Source organism: Oryctolagus cuniculus, chromosome 1 (assembly GCF_051225735.1).
Source record: "Oryctolagus cuniculus isolate XC-2025 breed Fujian yellow rabbit chromosome 1, ASM5122573v1, whole genome shotgun sequence".
NCBI classification, from domain to species: domain Eukaryota; kingdom Metazoa; phylum Chordata; class Mammalia; order Lagomorpha; family Leporidae; genus Oryctolagus; species Oryctolagus cuniculus.
Genome location: NC_142867.1, coordinates 29,339,452 through 29,362,209, shown reverse-complemented (window position 1 = coordinate 29,362,209; position 22,758 = coordinate 29,339,452). Strand labels below are relative to the sequence as shown.

Here is a 22,758-nt window from a genome sequence, read left to right as displayed (position 1 = left end):
TTCTAAGAGGCAGGGAAAGAGCTTGCTGTTACTGGCTTTCTAAGAAAACAGAGCGGGAGAAGGCAAGTTCCCCATTCTTTGTGCAGGGTAAATTGGCTTTTCTGTTACTTCTGATTTGTATTTGCTCTTATGTCAGCTGAGCCAGCATCACTGAGGAATTTTGGTTAGAGAAGCAACTTTCAGATCTCTAAAATTTTAGCCCAGAATCACTGAACTGGAAACTTGGGGGCTGGTGGAGAGCAGCATGTGTGTTTTATTAAGCTCCCCGGGTGGTGCTGACACTCCTGTAAGTGCGAGAATCCTTGTTAGGGGGCTGTTGACAAGCAGACCATGTTACAAGGATCTGGGGAAGGCAAACAATTTTGTTTCACTTGAATTAATAGTGATCTGCAGTTTGCAGTACATAGGCAGTAATAGGCTCTACTAGTGCATGTTATCCTCAATTAATTGGCAAAAAATGAAGATATGTGACAAAGATACTAGATGAACAATACCAATTAGACAAGACAGTAAAATCTAAATGACTTGCACAGTGGAGTGGAACTAAAGCAAAAGATATATGTGTGTACATGACATTCGTGTTCCTGTGTGTGTGTGTATGTGTATGACAACACTGGTATTAATGATATGTGTGTATATGACATCATTTGTGTTCATTTGTGTTTAGATTGCCTTCTCTGACATATAAGAAGCTGCCAGATTTTCTGGCAGATCATCAAACACCCAAATTACGCTCTCCAAGCTAAACTCATGAGAAATGAGACAAGTGTGCAATTCCTTCACGTGGACTGATTAATTCCTAAGTTCACCTTGAATTTTTGCATTGACCAATGCTGTCCTTTGCCAGTGCTTCCCAATTCTGACTGCAAATTGGAATCACCTGAGGAAATACGTGAACAACAAGCTCACAGCAGACGCACGGAGCACGGTAGGTGGGAAGGGCGCAGGGAATCTTTTGGGTTTGGAAGTCCAGGTGAGCAGGCTGGGCCCGGGCCCGGGCCCATAGTCCTCTTTCTCAGCGGGCCCAGAGCCTGCCATGGACCTTGGGGAGAATGAACTAGCAAGTGTCTGAAGCTTGGAGAACAAAGTCGATTATTTGGAGCAGTTGGCACTTTCTTGTTTAAGATGTCTGCCTTGAGAAAAGTGTTTAAATCTCAGTCTTGACCCATTCCTGAAGGAGCCCTAATAAGTTGGTTCCTGCAGCCACTGAGACCAGCATCTGCGATGCAAACAAGCCAGTGGAAAGTCTGCGGGAGTCAAGCAGGTGGGCTTTTGGTTTCTTGGGAGTTCTCATCGTTCCTGGGGTGGACCCTTCCTGATGGGTTCTGGGCCATGGGCCGCTCTCTGCTCATTGACTTGTTGCTCTACAGCCGGAAGGTCCTGAGCACTGTGGCCAAAAAAGTCACACATAGGGAGAGCCTTAACCAGAGAAGCAAGTATGCGGAGCTCCAGGGGAAAGGCCTGGTGATGGGGACAGTCGTCGACAGCTTTGGAGGGACCATGACCCAGGAGAGGAAGGAGACTTGGACATGGAAGGAGCTTGGCTGAGTGGAAATTGGCAGCAGCCTCACAGCTTCTGAAAGCAAAAGGTGGACTTCACACCTGCATGCCACGAGCAAATCTGTCTCTGAGTTTTTTCAAGGAATTTGAGAACCAGAAGGTGATTGGAGGCTGTGGAGAAAATGAAGTTACTGAGGCAGCGTGTTGAGGACTCCATGCTGAGGATAGCCAAGGCAGGCCAGAGGTCTGCACAGAGGAGAAACTCAAGCTGGCAAATGAAAAAACCACGCAGGTCTGGAGGGAGGTCCAAGTGGGAGGCAACGACCTTCCAGGGCAGCCTCATAAAGGAGCAGATTAGATCCCTTTGTTGGACAAGGCCGTCTGGTAGAAGGCTAAAGCAAACCAAGAGAAACTGTAATGACCTGCTCCCAGGATTGGAAAAATACAGTGAAGTCACTGACCTGTGACCTTCTCTCCATCCTTGGGGTCTGTTTGTCTGACTCTGCCCACAAGCAGGTAGCCCGCATTTTCTTGTTTCTTTCAGTGGAAATCTAAAGGATCTTCCAAAAGAAATCTATAGAAAATTAACTATAAGAAATTTTGATATCTAAAATATACTCTATTTGGCATACTGAATATTGATGCAAATCTTTAAGAAAGACATACTGCAGAATAACACGGGCAAGATTTAGTTCTGTGTCTTCTGTCTTTGTGTGTAATTTGACTATTTTCCCCTTCAATTAACATTTACCACCCTCTTGAGAAAACATCTTACTGAAACTAAAGCAGACACATAAAAATCATTTGAAGTAAGATTTTTTTTTCCGAGAATATGTACTTTACGTATAGAAGACTGCACGGGAAGAAGACATTTTGCATAATATTTAATTAGTGGATGTTTGCTTGGTAACGCCTTATGTGACCCGTGAAGTAATCAAAATAATTATGGGCACAAATTGCATATGCAGAATCGAGACCCGGCAGGTGTCCTCATCCTCTCTGCTAATACCCCGGGGATTGCTGGTTTCTGACAGTTCGGTTGTCTGCAGCCACAAGTGAGCAGCCGTGGCTGGCTTGCTTGCTCTTTGCTCCAGTGCTTTCCTTTCAAGCAGCAGAGAGATTAAAAAAAAAATAAACTGCACAATAGCCGAGGAGGAAGGGAAATCGGGATTCTGCAGAGCGCCCTCTCAACTACTAGCAAAGGCATGTACTGCTTTCACTCTTCCTGCAAGTCACATCTTGTCCTTTATTATTCAAGAGCACTGTCTCTCTTCCCATTAGGCTGAAGGCTCCTTGAGGCTGAAAGCCAAGCCTTATCTCCTCTGTGCTCTGTAAGCACTTACTCTCCCGGTGGGGATACAGTGGGCACTTGTGGGGATCTGGAAGATTCAGTTACAGGGCTATCAGAGTATAATAGGGTGGCATTTTGGAAATATTTCTTACTTTGCACTTCCCTACACATACTCTACCCAAAGCATTCTCCTATCCATTAGGATGGCTAGAAGAGGGGTGCTAAGAGAAGGGGTTAGTATTCCAATTTTGATAGTGATATTTTCTGATTCTGCAGGGAGGCAAAAGGATTTTTGTTGAGAGAAGAAAAACATGTTCCAGACTCCTTTTACTCTCCCTTTTCTTTAACACAGCAAGATGCAGGCTTCAGTGGATGAGAACATAGATTTTTCCAAGCGTAGAGTCTACCTTTCTGCTTGGGACAGGTAGGGCATGAGACTTAATGAGAGGAGGAGGATAATTTGCAGAGAAAGCAGGAGACTCAGTCTGCCTACTTCTTCTGGCTTGGGGAGGTGGTAGAAGATGGGGCCCAGAGAGGTGAGGAAAGGCGGAGATGCATAGCTTTTGATCTTTGTTCTCTGGACCTGAGCCCTAGAGACAGGAAGCCTGCACCTGCAGCACATTTAGGATCCTGAGTGTAGATTTGTCTCACAGGCTGCACCTGCAGCTTCCTGTAGGCAGCTTCATCAAAGGACATTCATCAGGACAGCTTGGTTGGAGTGAGGAGGGTCTGGCTTTGGTTTTCCTGGAAGTCCCTTAAATTTTAAGTAACTTAAAGAACCCAGGAGTTCCTCATGCCTTTAGGGCAAGCCACTGAATTTTGCAGAGCCTGAAGAGCTTGGCAGAAAGAGATTTCTTTGGTGGGCAAAGAAGCTGGTTGCTGGGGACAGCAGGGATCCCTGGCCAGGTCTAGCATGTGTCCACTCTGCCAGCATGAGCTGAGGTTGGGCTATTCCGACAGACCCTGAGATATGCCAGCCACAGACACTGCAGAGGCACCAGCATTAGGCCTAGGCCCCTGGTCATGTCTCAGTGGTCTTTAGGGGTCAGCCCAGTCTGAGCTATCTGCAGTAAATACCAGCCAGCAAGGTCCCCCTGCCCTAGTGAGGTTCCATGAGCAACTCCTCCCTCCCAGGTTCCAAAGTGCCCTCTTAGGAGGAGCAGGGGAAAGGGCTCAGTGCCTGCAACAGGGAGCTTCCACCAGGGTCCTCCAAGCATACATGTGATACCCCTGAAGACTAAATTACTGGGCTGGACAACACTTTTCTCTCTCATTTTCCCTTCTTCCATCACCTGGGTGAAAACCTGTGAGGAAGATCAGATCAATTACAGAAGAATAAAAAGCCCATTTGTTTTTGTACATCTGAGTACAGTGTAAGTGAATTATTGATTCTGCTACAGTGCTTTTCTTTCATGTTTTAAAAAATTGAAGGAATGAACTTTGCAAATTTTATCTCTAAGCTCCAGAGTTGGAGCCCAGTTTATAAAGGTGTTTGCAGAAGGCAATGCCTCCCCAGGTGGAGGGAATGTAGGAGCCAAGCCCTTTCTTGGTTGCTTCTGAGTGAGCATGAGAGAATTAGCATGACTGTTTGACCAAAGCTGCTAACAAACAGATTTGCACACACAAATATATTTATTCTCTTATTTCTAAGTGCATTGATGCTTTCATATCCTGCTGTGCTTCCCAATGGTCAGCCCAAATGTTTCCTTTTATATCAAGTGCCAACTTGTCTCCAGGGATGAGGATAAAAGCTGAAGCTGTCAACCATACTGTGGGAGTGAAAGTCTCTATCTCTCACTGCAAGAAATGGGCTCTCCCAGATATTAATTGTGAGGCTTCTAAGTGGCTTTGAAATGCAGGATTAAAAAAAAAAGTTTTGAGAATTAGAAATGGCATAGACTTACAGGATCTAGCCAGGCCCTACCATGCAGTAGGGCCGTTAATCATGAAGTGATATAGCTTTTTCTTGGGTGGATGCTAAATCCAGTCTTCTGCCTAAAAACATGCCAGCTGTGAGATGAAGTTGTGTGAGGTGAGTGATCAAGTGACTCTTGTCATCACAGGCAAGTGTGTTAAAAGGGGATGTGGGCTACCAGTTGTGCCAGGAACTTGCACAACTTGTTTTGCAGGCTCACATCTGAATATTCTCATGAAGCAAAGAGTTAGGGATTAGCACTACTTTCAAGAAAGCTGAGGCTCCAACATTTAATTGGCCTGCCTGATTCCCCAGCTGATAGGTAGAAGGGAAGATTCAAACCTTGATCTTATTTGAAACTCATTCTTTAAGCCATACTATCTCTATCTCTCCCTGTTACCCTATCTCTCGGAGAGGTGAGAAAACCTCCCAGAGGGAGCCAACAGTTGCGTCTTATACTTCTTTGTTAAAACATAGCTCATTTACAGGTATATGTAGAATGATCTTTCCTCCCAGACTCAGCACAATATGATAGTAGAACTGTGTTTTATCATCTTATCTAAAACACAGGACATAACGCTTGCCACAGAGAAAATGCTCAAAATGTGCAGTAATTGACTCTCAGTAACCACATGCTATTGGAACCTAAAAGGTACCCTGATCCATATTTTGGGGATTGTTCTATGAAGGTGGATAAGCTAGCTGGCGCCCTCAATTCATTAAAAAAAATTCCTCCCCCGCAAAGTTACAGATGGCTTGTGAGATTTTATGATATCCACACTATGTGGTTAATGGAAAGGTACAAAATGGCAAAGACCAGTCATGTTGATTGCTGCTAGTTTTTTCAGTTGTTCACTGTGTCCCCCCCCCCCCCCCCTTAAAGACCAGGATATGATTTATTCCCAAAGGTTGTAAGACCTGAAGAATCAGAATAGGAGTAGAATCTATGATTTAGGATTCTAGGCCACATTTAAATTACAGCAGCTGAGAACAAGTATGGCTTGGAAGTTGATTAAGCTAAGGTCATTTAATTGCAACTAATAGGAAAGGAACAGATCGGGATAAGAGCAGAAGGAATGGAACAGGAGGTGAAAACAGGAGTTTGTGAGTAATTTGATTGCCTAGTTAGTGTTGTGTTGTCTGACTAATGCCTTGTGTCCAACTGGAAATAGTCAGCCTCTCTTCTTTACTGGATGAGTTCACTGAAAATGCAAAGGCTCCATAGACTGGGAGGCCTGGGAAGAAGGGTATCTATTTTAATTGGGGTATATGTATTTCTGCTTTAGCCATTTTCAGTCAGGAACCACGAGGTGGCAGTGTTGCATCATGTCTTGCAAGGGCTTTCCCCACATTCTGACTCCAGGTAAATTCAATTGCTAAGCAATAAATTGGGAGATAGAGGATCCTGTTGGCTTAACCAGTGAACATTATACTTGAATTTGGTACCACTGATTGTATTTTCCACGATAAAATATAGCATACTCCAGGAAAAGTAATGCGTTTTCACCCCTTGTTAGAGCACTTGTGTAATTCAAGCAAAGAACAACGATGGACACAGTCTGAATTTCAGTCTCACAGGCTGCATTTGCTCCAACACCACACTAATTAGTTTTGTTCCATCCATCCAATACCTGCTTGAGAAGAACTTTTAGTGTCATAAACAAACCACCCACCAGGAAATAAGGAAACTGCGAAAAATCTACACACCAACATTGGATTGTCAAACTCAGCTCACAACCTCCCTTGGTGGATTCTCTTGGAAAACTCCACGCTCAAATGTAAGCTCCATAAAAATTTCTGCTCAGGGTCGTGAAATGCTTCCATGCAAATGAGACTGTGGGGAGCCTTTTCCCTTTTTCTTAGGAGTCCGTCTCTGAGGACACGTTCAGCCTTGAGTTCTTTAAGCACACTCTTGAATCCTCTGCTTTCTAATGGTGTTTGGGGAAAAGGGACTAAAATGAAACTTGGTGGTGTGATCAAATGCTGCAGGGTTTGATGCTTTGCCAAGTATGATGGGCTTAGATCCAATACTGAATGCCTTTCGATGGTTTTTCAGATAAGGTTATGGGTGTAGGAGTAGTCCTCTCTCTAGAAGGTTCAAGTGTGAGTGAGTTGCTTTCATGGAGATAGTTAAGGGAAAGTGTGCCACTGGGATGGGGTTTAGCTTTTAGCAGTCACCGGAATCAGCTGGAGGACTTGCTAAAGTGTATTTCTGAGCCCCACCCTCAGAGTTTCTGATCTACTTGATCTGGGGGAGGGGCTGAGAATTTGTTTCTAACAAGTTCCCAGTAAGTGGTTGGGACTTGGGACCACACTTTGAGAACCCCCTGCTCTAGAACTATTTTTCTCAAAGTATGGATGATCAGATTATTCTCATTTAGGTACTTTGCATAGAATATTGAGAAATATTGATGCAATGGAATAACCAGCTAATATTAACTCCTAAAGATGGAAATTCACATACAAGCCTCATGACTTAGGACAAGACTTGATGAGGTCATTTGGACTTGACATCCTAGACCCTCAGTTTCCCACTTAGAAAGCAGAACTTTACTCAGACAACAGAATTTGGATCCTGGCTCTGCTCATTATTTTATGACCTATATGAATGGCTTAGCCACTCTGATTCATCCTGGGTAACAAGAGAGGTCTTTATTTCAGATTTATTTTGAAAGTAAAATGCTTGATATAAAGGTGCCTTCCTAGGATTTACTGCTCCCTTCCTCCCTTGCTTTTTCTTTTCTCAATCTGAATGAAATCAACTAATAAAATATTAGACACCATAGACATGTTAGTTGATAGATTACAGGGAAATTGCTTTAGGACCAAGCCTTCCCTAATCCTTGAGATGGTATGTTTTCACAGACCAGATTAATTGATTCAGATACACCGTGTATTTTCTTTCCATAGTCTCACAATTATTTGCCTGAAATCACTGGAAAAACTGAATTTTTTGTAGTGTAGTCTAGGCTACTAGAAGAACTGGCTGGTGACTCCTGGAATTTTTTCCAGATTGGGTTGGTCATCACTACTTTCTTCCTTCAGTTCCTATTTTTTTGGTTAAATATTGATTTTATTTATTTGAAATACAGAGTGATAGAGGGAGAGACAGAGAAAGAGATCTTCCATCCACTGGCTCATTCCCCAAATGACTGCAATGATTGAGGCTAGACGAGGTCAAAGTGAGGATCCAGGTTTCCCATATGAGTGGCAGGGGTCTGAGGACTTCGGCCGCCTTCTACTGCCTTTTGTGGCACATTAGCAGGGAGATGGGTAGGAAGCAGAGCAAGTAGAAGTAGAATTGCTGCTTTGATATGGGATGCTGGGATTGTAGGTGGCAGCTCAACCTGTTGCACCACAATGCCAGCCCCTAGCTCCTGTTTTCAAATCACATAAAGAGCTAAGAGTTGGGTGACTCTGTGTAGTTTGGTTTAGGTCATGGGGGTTGGCTGGGTCTGGATTCCTTTCCAGGTCCCAGGGGAGGTGGTGCTCCTGAATAATTAACTCTCCACATTATAGAAAGTGTCTACTTCGGCCGGTGCCGTGGCTCACTAGGCTAATCCTCTGCCTTGCGGTGCCGGCACACCGGGTTCTAGTCCTGGTCGGGGCGCCGGATTTTTTCCCCGTTGCCCCTCTTCCAGGCCAGCTCTCTGCTGTGGCCAGGGAGTGCAGTGGAGGATGGCCCAAGTCCTTGGGCCCTGCACCCCATGGGAGACCAGGATAAGTACCTGGCTCCTGCCATCGGATCAGCACGGTGCGCCAGCCGCAGCGCGCCGGCCACAACGGCCATTGGAAGGTGAACCAACGGCAAAGGAAGACCTTTCTCTCTGTCTCTCTCTCTCTTACTGTCCACTCTGCCTGTCAAAAAAAAAAAAAAAGTGTCTACTTGATGTTGATATGACTTGTAATAAGGCAAAAAATAATTATGTAACTGTTCATTTGAAGATGTTAAAGCCCTAAAGCTGTTTCAGCCAGTAACTAGTCATACAGTCCAGGGCTACTCATCTCCCTTCACTGAGTCTTAGTTTCTCCACCTACAAAATGAGGGGCTTGCATGAGATAAGGCTTCGATTCATGGATCACCCATACCTCCAAATCCTGTGATTGTGCATTATCATGAACAAGGATCCATAATAATCAGATTCTGATCATCTGAAAGGGTGTTATGGCACTGAAAACTGTAACCTCAAATGTTAAGTCAGATCCTGCCTCTTTTCCAGTGATACATAATAATTTCAACTGGGTTTTCACTGAACATCTTAAATAGACCACTTAATTCTTTTGGTATTGTATAGATGCTGCTTGTAAGTCACACTATTAAGGCAAATTAACCTTTTAAGCAATGGTAAAAGTTTGGAAAAGATCAATGGCCAAAGAAGCGTGTCGCTCCCCATTCGCGGAGGAACGACACTGGACCCTGCGCTTTTCTTTTGCCCGGCCCTTCCCGGGTTAGCTGCCGTTCCCTCACTCGTGGAGGAACGATGCCATCCTGGGTTAGCCGCCAGTCCCCCGCCTCCGCGGAGGGGCAGCACCCACCCGCCCGCCACTTTCCCCGCTTCCGCGGGGGAGCGGCACACCGCCGGCCTGCTCTCTCAGGGATTGCTCAGATGTTCCTCAGATGTTCCTGGTGCATGTTGTCTCTCTCCTCCTTTATAGTCCTCTTCCACCAATCCATGCTCTGCTGCCCACACGCCGAGCACGCTGCTCTCCTCCAATCAGGAGCAGGATCAGCTCCTGCAGCTTATCAGTCAAATTGGCGAGGCAGCTGCGTGGAAGTTGTTTACTCCTCCCCAGCGCCATATTGTGGGAGAGCAGATGCATAGTGTTAGTCTTAGTTCCAGTAATTTGGTCTAGTCTCAGTTGCTCCCACAGAAGCGTTCAGTGGCTAAGTCATAGAACAGCTTGCTGGTATCATGTGTCAGTGGCTTTGGGAACATGCTAGTCAGAAATTGGGACTGATCAGAACACTTAGAATTCATAGCTTATGGACACTAACTCAGTTCACAGGAGATTGATATATAAACTGGAATGGCAATGTGATTGCTTCCAATGAGAGAAAACTGTGCATAGATAGCCCATTTTACAGGTCTTGAACTGCATCATTAATCATTAAATTGTTGAGTAAGAATTCAGAGCAAAACAATACAGCTTTTTTTAAAAGAATATTTATCTTGGGTGAAGATGAGGCCCCAGTTTGCCAACATTGATTACATTTATTTAAAGAGCCTGAGAGACTTTGAATTTTTTCCTGTTCAGTGTTATTTATTTGTTTTGTCTGTCAGCATGCATTCTTGTTTCCAAGTACTTTGGGAGGAAAGATTCACTTTGGGTATTGCTTTAAAAAGCCAATTATTTTTGTTAATGAAGATATTCTTAACTATCATTGTGGGCAAACACACTTAAGTTGAGATGCTATAAAGCATGTTTTTCTATTCATAATACCCTTTAGATTGTTAATTCATGTTGGAGATAACTTGAGTGTGTAACCCTGTAGGACATGATGATACATGTTGGTATTATTGAGTTTCACTTGACTATTTTAGAGTAACTTAGGTTTTGTTGAAATACACTTTTTATTAGCTGCTTTCACTCTAAGAGTTCATAGGTATATGAAGTCTCTTTCCTAGTGGGGTCTCTTCTCTTTCCCCTGAGAGAAGCTAATTACTTCTTATTCTACTCATTTGTCATATGAGCAAGACCCTTCCTGGTTTGGGGGTCATTGTGGCATGTTGTAATCACTAGGACATTCCTGTAAAACCTTGCCCACCTTGGCAGGCATTTTCCAAACTAAACCAACCAGTTATTGTTAAATTGTGTTTGTGTGTATGGGGAGATCCAATACACACTGCAAGAATCTCTCTCTCTCTCTCTCTCTCTCTCTCTCTCTTTTTTTTAAACAAGTTTTTTTTTTAAGGATTTATTTATTTGAAAGCAGAGTTAAAGAGAGGCAGAGAGAATGAGAGAGAGAGAGAGAGAGAGAGGTCTTCTATCCGCTGGTTCACTCCCCAATTGGCCACAACGGCCGGAGCTGTGCTGATCCGAAGCCAGGAGCCAGGAGCTTCCTCCAGGTCTCCCACATGGGTGCAGGGGCCCAAGCACCTGGGTCATCCTCCACTGCTTTCCCAGGACATAGCAGAGAGTGGAGCAGCCAGGACTTGAACTGGTGCCCATATGGGCACCGCACTGCAGGCGGCGGCTTTGCCCTCTACACCACAGCGCCGGCCCCCCCCCCCTTTTTTTAAGATTTATTTGAAAGTCAGAGTTACACAGATAGAGGAGAGGCAGAGAGAGAGGTCTTCCGTCTCATGGTTCACTCCCCAGATGGCTGCAACGGCCAGAGCTATGCTGATCTGAAGCCAGGAACCAGGAGCTTCTTCCGGGTCTCCATGTGGGTGCAGGGGCCCAAAGACTTGAGCCATCCTCTGCTTTCCCAGGCCATAGCAGAGAGCTGGATTGGAAGAGGAGCAGCTGGGACTAGAACCAGTGCCCATATGGGATCCCGGTGCTTCAGGCCAGGGAGTTAACCCACCACAACCCGGTCCCAAGAATATCTCTTAAAAGCAAGTCCAATGTATAGTGCTTTACATATATAAAACAAAGACATTTTCACTGTTCAAGATGGTCTTACCAATTCTCATCTGTCAAGCCTATATTATGATTTTATTTATGGAAAATTATTACCAGATCTTGTCAGAAACATAGACACTTGATACAGTGAAATAATGAGTTGGAGTTCATGCTGCCTCATTCTGGTGACACCAGTAATACAAAATCAGGAGAACATTTCAGTAACTCAAGTCTGCCAAACAGCATGCTGGGTAAGTCAGCTTCTCAACTGCTTGCTTCCATGCAATTATTCATATTGCATCAAGGTCGAGCAGAAAGTACAGGTACGAAATAGGCCAAACTTGCTTTCCGAGACCCAAATGCTTCTTTTGCCCCGCCTTCCATCTTAATGGTGGCCTTGCTCCCACCTCTGTAGTCATTGTTTCCAGGAATTCTGTCAACTCCCTGTAAACTCCACTCTGCTGGAAAAATGCTAAATGTATTAATCCCTAGGCATCCATGGTTGACCTTGGTTTCACAGGGATCTAACTTGCCTAGTGTTTGCATTTAAAAATATTAAAAATATTGAAAGGAACATAACTCCGGAGCTTCATCCAGGTCTCCCATGCGGGTGCAGGGCCCAAGCACTTGAGCCATCTTCTGGTGTTTTCCCAGGTGCATTAGCTGCATGCTGACTTAATGCAAGGGTCTGGGCTAGCTGGGGAATGAGTGATGCTGCAGAGGAGTCTGTATTACACTGCTTTTGTTCCTGTAACAAAAACACCTTAGGCAGGTTACTTTGTAAACCAAAGAGCTTTATTTTGCCTCTCAGTTCTGGAGGTTTAAAGTCCAAGATGCAGTGGTTCCTTTGGTTCAGCTTCTAATGATTGTCTTTTTGCTGGCAAAGTCCTGATGTGGGACAGGACATCATGTGGCAAGAGATAAGGAAAGCACTGTCTCCAGGATTCATGTGCTTATCAGTGATTTGTTTCCCAAAATCTGAAATGGAGCATGACTATTGATCAAAATTAAGCTTTTTAGAAATAAACATGTCAGCACTTTGGATATTGTATTAGAAGTGTGATCAAATAGGAAAGTTGATGTTATAGTTCAGATGAGAGATGAGGGGATTCATACTCAGTGGAGTGAGTGTGGATGGCAAGAGACAGCTTTCAGAGATACTCAGTACAGCTGGCAGGAATGTGATGGCCGTAGACAGGTGGGGTGTTATGGCCCCCCCCCCCCAAAAAAAAGATAAAAATTCTTAAAATAGTATTTGGAATATTTTTCTCAAAAAGAGGAATTTGTTTAAATAAAGGGTTTGTATTAAGTGTTGTTGGTTTTCTCATCTCTGAATCCCTATAAAACGTTTAGTTGGAAATATGTGAATTGTCATCAAATTAAAAATTTCCGCTGTACTGGGTGGTGGGAATATGAATATTCCAGGGTCCTTGATCTCAGCAGAGTGTGATGTGTTATCACCCAGGTCTGAGTGAAGATGCAGAGATCTGACACAGCATGGTAGGATGTGTTGACGACATTGCATTAAGGGTGTGGTGTAAGGGAAGTGACACAGTTAAAAAACTTTAGAAAGAGCCTGGCTGGCTCGGGGGTGGATTGGAGTGAAGCCAGACTAGAGGTGAAAGACCAATAAGGAGGATGATGTTTAGCTGGAAAAGCAGCTGAGTTTGAGATTCAAGACTGACTCTAAGGTATTGTGGGAAGAAACTGTGCCTTTTAAATTCTGGAGGCCTTGCTGCAGGCTAGCATTGCCTTGAACACCAATGTCATTATTGAACCTTGGCTTCACCTTTGCTCATTTTGAGTTCCTGAAGACTCCTGTCTTCTCATGTCTACTGTAAGAAAAGCATGATCAGATCTAGTGATTGATCCTGCTAGGAGAAGAAAGGGAAGGGTGAGAGGCAATATCCAGAGATTGCTGCCACCTGAGGACTAATTTCTGTGTGCAGTCTGGTAGGGAATGTACTCATGAGGCTCCCCAAGGGTGCAAGGATCTATAAAAGGAGGCAGGATCTCTCTGAATAGTGAATGAGGATGAACACCCCTACATTTTGCCATGGTTCAATCCTAGGTGCCCTTCAGGTTAGATTTTTTTTTTATTATAATAGTTGTAATAACAATGGCAATGAATTACATAGCTCTCAGCATTTTAGGTGCATCAGCGCATTTAATTGTCACAATTCAACAAGGAAACGGAAGCCCAGAGAGGTTCATGACATGCTGAAGGCAGAAATATAAGTGAGACATCTGGGCTTTCAACTTAGGCAGCCTGGCAATAGGACTCAAGTCCCTGGATTATGTCTCTTTATCCTAGAAATTCTAAAGTAAGCCATTCCAAGGCTATGTTTCTTTAAAACTGAGGAGGAGGAGGAGAGAGAGGAATATTGTCCCATGTTTGGAGTTTCCAGGGAAGAGTGAATGAGTGAAGAGGGAGATCATCAGGAGCTGAAGGATTCTGGGATGCCTAAAGTGCTGGCTGGACCCCTGGGGAATGGACTAATTGCATTCGAGAGGTTGGTGTCTTATTGCATCTGAAGATGATGGTGGCGAACCTGTGTCTTTCCTCATCAGCCCACTTCCAGAAATGGTGGACAGCTGTAGCCAAGAAGACAAAAGAGAAGATTAGAAGCAACTGAGACCTAACCGAGTCACAGACCTCACAGATGAAAAGGTGAGTCTGGTTTAAAATCGCATCTCCTGGGCCCACTTCAGTGTATGAGTTCTCAGAACTGTGGTGCACACGCGTTTCTGTAAGAGGTACATTGATTGTTCTGGAGACAAGAGACTCACCTTGGTTGTGAACTGATGCCTTAGCTGAATGTAGGGATGAGTGTCTCCATGGCTTTCTAACCCCTGGGCAATGTTTCATAGCAATTACCTGTACAACCAGTTGCTATGGTTACCTATTGTCTATCCTTCAAAAGGAGAAATTTCCAGCTAAACTAGTTAGCAGGAGAAATGGTGCTGAGATCTGACACGAAAGAGTGGAACATGCAGGAAAAATGTCTTCATTTAAATAGTGACAAGTTTTAGAGAATGTAGCCTACTCGAATGCCAGTAGTTGCATATGTTCATCTCTTCTTTTCCATACAAATCACCCCAGTTCATAGAGGTGTGCCCCAGACAGCCATATTTAAAATAAGTGACCACATAAATTCCATGCTTGTAACTGATTGGACCAGGTGAACACCTGAAGTGGGGTGGGACAATCAGATTATGTCCCCTGGAAATTGAGTCTCAGGGTTTCCCCTGCAGTCTATCCAGATAAATGGTAGGGAATTTATATGTGCTGTGTAGGCTTGGAAGGCAGGGGATAATTTTCTATCCTCTGGAGGAGGGAGAAGAGGAAGATTATCTGTGAAAGGAGAATGAGCCTGTTTGCAGAGAAGGCAGAAGAAATGTCTTCAAGAGTTTTTTCATATCCTGTCTTTGAGCTTTTTCTTTTGTTCATTGCTATTCATTTTTGGTTTTCACTGAAATGAATTCATTTCTGTCATTTCTTGCTAAATCTTTTTTTAAAGATTCATTTTTTTTGAAAAGCAGAGTTACAGATAGAGAAAGAGAGGGAGGCAGAGACAGAAAGAAAGATCTTCCACCCATTGGTTCACTCCCCAAATGGCTGTAATAGCCAGGGCTGAGCCAGGCTAAAGCCAGGGGTTGGAGCTTCTTCTGTGTCTCCCATGTGTGTGTAAGGGTACAAGCACTTGGGCCATCTTGTGCTGCTTTCCCAAGCATATTAGCAGGGAACTGGATATCAGAAGTGGAGCAGCCAGGACTTGAACCAGCACCCTCATGGGATGCTGGTGTCATAAGTGGTGCCTTTTTCTGCTAAGCCACAGCACTGGTCCCTTGCTAAATCTTATACTCTATCCCAATATAGGTTATCCTTAAGATTACTATTATTGGACAAATTGTGATCTGTCCCAGATTCATACATTAAGTTCTAACCTCCAGTACCTCAAAATGTGGCTGTAGTTGGAGCTAGGGGCTCTGAAGTGGTAACCAAGTTAGAATGAGGTCATTTGGCTGCGGCTGAGTCCACTAAGATGGGTGTCCCTCTAAGAGGGAATATGGACCGGACATGTACAGAGCAAAGACCTGGTGAAGACACAGGGAGAGGTGACTATCAAGTCAAGGAGAGAGGCCTCAGAAGAAAGCAATCCAGCCCAACCTTGACCTCAAACTTCTAACCTCAAGAATTGAGGAGAATTGTTTTTCTCTTGGTTAAGACAGCTACTCTGTGGCAATATGTTATGACAGCTCTCATAAACTAATATAACTGCCATCTAAGAAATGGGACTATACTCCCTCCTCCCTCTGCTTTCACCAAAGAAAACTTGGTAATAGAGTAACTGCTGGTTCTTACTGGTGATCATGAAGACAACAGCAAAGGATCCTTGACTTCAGCTAAAAAGTTAGCCAGTAGCTAGCAGTCTAGGACCTAGAAGAGATACAACTATGGAGGATACATCTTCTTAATGTTGTTTTGCGTAAATTAGAAGTGCTTAGCTTCATGTCTTCCCAAGGAAAGGTACCTGCTAACTTTAATTTTACACAGGAAAATGATTTTTTTTTTACTAATTGGAATGAATGAGAACTCTTTTTTCAAGGGAAAACAAAGTGAGTCACTTTGCAGGAAATGCAGGGTTTTGCAGATTCTTCCAGCTGCCCTTGAGTTCTGAGGTCAGTGTGGGAAAAGGCATTTTTATCAATTATCATTAAATTTAAGAATTATGAAAAGTGTCTAGGTCTGACTTTTAATCAGGTTTAGGTATTTAGGGAAATGCTATCAAGGTTTTTTAAAAAGTTGGGAGGAGAGGTGAAGGCCACGAGTGAGCAGGAAAAGCTAAAGATGTTGATTTAACTGAACTGAGGTGGCATTTAAAAGGTCACTGGGCAGAGACAAGGTGCAAAGGAAACAGGAATAGTTTGTAGACTGAGAGAACACAGTATGTGCCCACATAAGCAGCTGCCAAAGGGTTCTGACATTCATGCTAATGCCTTTAGGCTTTTTTTTTTTTTTCTTGAAAAGAGGAAGGAAGGATATTTATTTAGGACATTTTGTGATGTTCTCATGTTCCTATGAAGGAGTGGCATTGGTTACCACCAGAACAGACATGGCAAAAATAGCTTCTCAACTTATATGCAGTGCTGAATATTTGGAACATTATCTGCCTAGAGGATTGTATTGAGATGGATTCTAAGGGTGCACTTAGCTTTAGTAGGAAGTAGTTAAGGATAATTCATGACTGGTAAGAATTCAGTGTGGGGCCAGCGCTGTGGCACAGTGGGTTAAGCCACCACTTGCAGCATTGGTATCCCATATGGGCACCAGTTCAAGTTCCTGCTGCTCCACTTCTGATCCAGCTCTCTGCTATGGCCTGCAAAAAGTGGCATAATTTGACCCAAGCCCTTGGGCCCCTGCCACCCATGTGGGGGACCTGGAAGAAACTCCTGATTCCTGGTTTTGGATTAGCCCAGCCCCAGCTGTTGCAACCATTTGGGGAGTGAAGCAGCAGAAGAGATTCTTTCTCTTGGTCTCTCCTTCTCTTTCTCTGTAACTCTGCCTTTCAAATAAAGAATTTTTTAAAAAAAGAACAGTTCATATAAAAATGTAATTAAGTGTTGTTAGTGAATGAATACCTGGATGTTGTACTGGGGCCACCTGTAAGACCACAAGTCAGAAACTGATGGCTCCTGGTATAAGTGGAGACTTGGAGAAGTTTTGTCTAGCCTGGGTGATCTTCTGAAAAACAAAATACAAGCTAAATATTTAAAATTAGACAGATTGCATTTTTAAAAAAGAAAATCCACATGTTTGAAAATAGCATTTTTAGCTTCTCTTGTGTCAGTGATACTGGGTATTCCTGAATGATGGCAATAAGATGGAGCTGGGTGGTGGGGCCAGTTCAAGCCTGGCCCTGTGGACATTGGGTATATGATTTCAGGCTAATTATACCTTCTCTGGGCTCAGGGATCTTACGGCTATAGATTCAGAAAGTGGTCAGCAGGTGACCACAAAGTCAGTCCATGCTGACATTTTAAAACCATCACAGCCTAAAAGGCAGAAAAAAAGGGTTGGCCAGTATTGCAAAAGCAAGCGCATTTTAACAGGAAATGTGAGAACAAGATTCTGTAGCACAGTGTGCCCTAAAGAAGTGGTGACTGCAGCCTCTCCTTGGCTTGGACAGCTGGAAGGACTGCGAGGATAAAGATGTGGCTTATGAAAGCTGAATTCTGCAGGAGTCCTCCCAGCTCTACTGGTAGCACTTCTGGGCATCACCTTTATCGTGTTGGAAAGTGAGACATTTTATCAAACTGTCAGTTTTACCCTTTTTAAAAATAGAATCAGCAGCATAGACTAAACCTCTCCTTTGAAATCAAGAGCCTCTTGTCCAATTGTGCATTTGGTTTTGTCCCTGTTGTTGTCATCAGATTTTTCAAACTAAGTGTCCCAAATGAAACATCCCTCTACTCCTAACCATATCTGATTCATTTGTGTGTCTGTGTCTAGGAAATAGTATTTCTCTTCATTCAGCTATGAGAACTCCAAACCCCTTGCTCATTCCCTCCTCCTGCCATTTCAAATGCTGGTGATTTTTGCCCCTATACATCCTTTACATCTGCCAATTCCTCTCGGCCTCTACTGCTCTCATAGTCTTCATTTCCATTGCTTTTTGCTAGAAGAATAGCAAAAACCACACCAAAGCTTTCTTGTATGCCCTTGCCCTCCTCCAAACTTTTCTGCACTTAGCAACCTCAAAAATCTTTCTAAAATCCTAAAAAATCTTGTCATGTCTCCTCCCTGCTTCAAACAATTCAACAGCTTCCTATTGCTTTCAAGATTCAAGCCCCACATTGCTCTGCCTACACGTGCATCCTCACAAGGGTTTGGCATTTGCTTTGTACAAGTCTTACAAAGCTTGTCACCTTCCTTTCTACCTCAGCAAATCTATCTTCATAGGAAAACAAATCACTCTAGTTTCTTAGCTCTAAGCATGACTGGGGACATAGAGACGAATCATTCTGCTTTTCTTTGAGTGATACTTGATTTTTAATTTCTTTCAGTATTTGCTGCAATTGCAGCAGCCGATTCCAACTTATCCTGCTGTTTAAATGTCAGCAGCCCATCTTTACTTACAACTGATAGATGTATGTTTTCACGGGCTTGAACAGAATAGTAATTAAGGGATTCAGGCCAATTTGAAGGTCAGCCTTCCGGTTTTTTCAAAAGCTAGCCTCTTGTGACGTTAGTTTCTTTGTTTGTCTCAGGAGGTCAGATATTGAACCCTGAGTAACCATTCTGCACCAGTTAGTAGAAGTAGATGATAATCTATAGAGTTACACTTTAAAATGGTAGCCAGTAAGTATATGGGTCTGGTGAAACCTAAGTGAAATTGAAAATCTAGTTTGTCTGTGTTAGTAGATATTCCTCTAGAGGTGATGTACATGCCCTATCTCCACATAGGGCTGTGGAGGTAGATAACGTCCTCACTGGAAGTTCTATTGGATCTCACTGCTCTACAGCTTGTCCCTTCTGGGAGTTTGCTTGACATATGCAATGTGTCTATAGTAGCATGCCCTCTTTCAACTCAAAACTCAATCTCTTCCTATTCTAAGTGCTAGCTGCTGTAATTTGCTTTCAGTAAAACTGCAAGGGAGAAAGTGAACGCATATAGACTGGAGGGAAGGAAAGAGGTCAAATGGTAAAACAAGGAAGGCAGATAGATTTGAAGTGAGAGTCGCCTCTCAAGCTTCCACGAGTTCAGAGTGAAGGAGGCTTGGTGGGTTTGGGGAGTTTGCTCCTGTATTGTGCTGGCTCCCACGTGGATATAAACAGGGTTGTAATGTGAATTATACACAGGAAAACCCAGTCTAGGGCACTGCTCACTTTTCCATGGGATCTGGACAATTGTTACAGAGGGAAATGAGCAGTCCTCAGGCCGGGAGTAGGTGCAAGAGGTGCGGATTGCTTTCCAAAACTCTCTGCTTTCTGTCACAGTGCTGCTGCCCACTTGCTGATGCACCTTTGACTTGCAAGGTGCCTTCATTAGCTACACGCACATTTTGTTACCACTCATTCTTCTCTTTGTCTTCCTTGTGAGGCTGTAGAAAAGTGGGCAGTGCTATTTTGGTGCCTTGTGTAGGTGGATAATTAGGATATTTTATAGTTCAGCTGAATGATTGATTTTGTTCTAAATAATAAAAAGAATAACAGGAGCCAGTGTTTACGAAGAATTTACTGTGTTCAGACCTTAGTGCTGAGGGCTAAATGGGCTTGATCTTACTGAATACCTATGACAACCAACCTCTGAGGTGGTCAACATAGTGGTTAACAGCCTAGGTCCCCACCCTGACACTGTCACTTGCTAGTTGTGCCTCTGATTTCTAATTAAAGGTAGCTCATGGTATTTGTTTCTTTTTTCATTAGGATTAAATGACTTTCATACACATGACTTAAAATTTTATTTGTAGACAAGAAGTACTCAATAATCATTTTTATTGTTGTCATTCCTGTTTTTACTGGTATGGAAATGTGGATTTAAGAAATGAGGTCAAGTAATGTTCCCAAGGCTGGAGAGTTGGTATATGGAGGAGCTGGGATACAGACCCTGGTCTTTCTGATGCTCAAAGTCACTCATACTGACTCTTTGCCACTGTCTGACTGTATCTGGCAAAGCCAAGACTTTGCCAAGTGAGATCGTGTATATCCAAGTGGTTGAGAAACTGCTTAGTCAAGGTGAGATTATAATCATGATTATCAACAAGAGATATTGCCACGTGTTAACTTTACCTATCTCAGATGTATAACACCAGCAGGGTTTTTTTCCCCAAAGAAGTAAATTTGCTTTCTTTAGCTCCTTAGTAAGGGATGCTTTCATGTCTGCAAATCTGAGCAGAGGTGCTGGAGGGTTTCCAAACTAAACTAAAATAACACATTTGGGGATTAGCCCTGGAGAGCAAGAATCTAGTCTTTATAGAAGTGAAGATACTAATTAGTATTTCAGAATACAAAATAATCCTAGGTACTGGTTGGCAATTATTTTCAACAAAGATTGTGGCTTCTGGTGGTGTCAGAAATGGAACTGGGTACCAGGAATGCAAAAGTAATTTATATGTTTCCTATGGTTAAACGGCACAGGGTTGAGTGGAGTGGAGAATCTATGGGAAATGCTTTATAAATGGTCTGGAAAATTTGAGTTCATAGAAGAAATGACAATCTAGGTTTTGGTGGATGGCTAAAACTTTTCTGCAGGGAAATGGAAGAAGGAGAAAGAACAAATCACTGGGGGCTAAAGGAGCACAGTGATCCTACTGTAAGTTCCAGATTTACAGATTCACTCAACCATGGGTTGAAAATGTTTTACAAAGAAAAAAATTCATTTGTACTGAACAGATTTTTGTCATTATTTGCTAAACAATACAGAATAGCAGCTATTTACATAGGATTGCTATTGTATTAGGTATTATAAGTCATCTGGAGATGATTTGAAATGAACAAGAGGATGTGTACAGTTATATGCTTCTATGCCATTTTATGTAAGCAGCTTGAACATCCAAAGGTTTTAGTATCTGCAAGAGTGTCCTGGAAACAATTCCCCACAGATATCCAAGGGTGGATATATTTCCTGATTAAATGCTTAGTTAGTTAGGGTTTAGGACACACAGGAACAAGTTTCTGGGGATGACCTTGAGCAGATGGGTTCTGTTGAGAATTTGGACCCAATTCCAGGCACTAAGGATGTTAATGAAGGTATTAGATAAGGGACACCTGTTTAGAAAGGCAATTTGGCACCAATATGGGGGCTGGATATGGAGGCAGGGTGAGCTTGAAGTCAGAATAGTTAACAGAGGATTCCAGATGGTCTGAGTGACAGACAAGGGTCTGATTGTTAAGAAGAGGATGGACTTAAGTGACATTTTAGAAAAGAGTGGACAGGACTTGGTGACTAAATATCAAGAGCTGGGGAAATGGAAGGGTCTAGATCCCTTTACTGAGTGCTTCCTCTGTGCCAGCTCTGTGCAAGTGCTAGGGATTCACAAATAGTTGAAGGATGGCTCCTGTGTTGAAGTAGCTGGAAAGGGAGGAAAGTAAAATAAAAACATACAATGCAATAGCATACATACGATGACAGATAACAGAAATAAGACATAGGAGGCTGCCAAGAATGATTCTAAAGTTTCTTGCTCCAGGCATTTGGTGGATATTAGTGTCTAAAAAAAGAGTAAAAATGCAAGAGGAGTCAGTTTTTTTTAAATGCATTTGTTTTGATGTTCATGATGCAGTTGGCACTTGAGATATTTTAGCCATAGTCAGTCACAATCAATCTCATCCTGGATTTGCAAGGGTTACCAAAAAAGAAAAACATTGTCTTAAAAAAAATCTCTACTGGTAAGATGCTTCTCCTTTTAATGTTTTGTTATGAATATAAAGAGAGAGGGAAGGAGAGAGAGAGAGGAATAGAGAGGGAGAGAGAGAGAGAGACTATTAAAGGCCTCTTCACCTCCCACAGTCCTTGGGAGTCTTGGGTTTTCAACAATCCTTCTATTTTAATTGCAAAGGTTCTGCCTATTCATCCTGAAAACTTCTGGTTCAATTATTGTTATTATCATTTTTGTAGAGACAGCATGCAATGCTGAACTTGTTTTGGAGGCAAGACGATACTGTCCTCAGAGGGTCTCAAGCCAAGGGTTAGCCTTGGCTTCTAAAATCCAGATAATCTGTGTTGCAGGGACCCATTCACAGTATGGATTACACAGTAATCTATATATAAATAGAGATTTTTTAAAAAAATTATCTTATTTATTTGAAAGACAATTACAGAGAAGGAGAGGGAGAGGGAGAGGGAGAGGGAGAGGGGAGTGGGAGAGGTCTTCCATCTGCTTGTTCACTCCCCAGATGGCCACAATGGCTGGAGCCGAGCTGATCTGAAACAAGGAGCCAGGAACTTTTTCCAGGTCTCCCCCATGGGTGCAGGGGCGCAGGGACTCAGGCCATCCTCTGCTGCTTTCCCAGGTATACTAGCAGGGAGCTGGATCAGAAGTGGCACAACCAGGACCCGAACCGGTGCCCATACAGGATGCTGGCACTGTAGGCTAGGGCTTTAATCACTGTGCCACAGTGCTTGCCCCTATAAGTAGAAATTTTTACAAAACAGCTGCTAATTTTCAAAGATTCATGAAAGAGCCCAATGCAAATATGTGAACTTAACCAATTATTTGGAAAGCAAGTTTAACAAAAGCTCAAAATGTTAAAACAAGCTTAGAAACTGTTCTAAATTCTATTCTCTGTTGAACACAAAATTTCTCCTAGGAACTTCAAGCTTTGTCAATCCTGTCCTAGATTTAATACTAGTTCAAAACCTTGGATATGCTAGTATTACTAGAGAATAATTATAACCCTAATATTAGTTAGAACTCAAGGGTGACTTATGTTTATAGGCTTTCCATATGGTGGTGGGACAGAAGCTTTATGCATCACTGA

At 43.0% G+C, this 22,758-nt stretch overlaps 1 long non-coding RNA gene across 6 annotated transcripts in view; it reads left to right on the top strand.

The window, feature by feature from the left end:
- The first annotated feature begins 689 nt into the window (after positions 1-689).
- The window catches only part of LOC149128329 (uncharacterized), a 236,657-nt gene continuing 214,588 nt past the window's right edge, over positions 690-22,758 (top strand). For 3 of the 6 annotated variants that reach the window (XR_016217638.1, XR_016217637.1, XR_016217639.1), the window contains exons 1-3: positions 690-1,264; positions 1,371-2,016; positions 13,845-13,944. This is a non-coding gene — a long non-coding RNA (uncharacterized LOC149128329). The remainder of the gene's footprint in view (positions 1,265-1,370; positions 2,017-13,844; positions 13,945-22,758) is intronic. The other 3 variants (XR_016217646.1, XR_016217645.1, XR_016217647.1) reach the window with 1 other exon arrangement.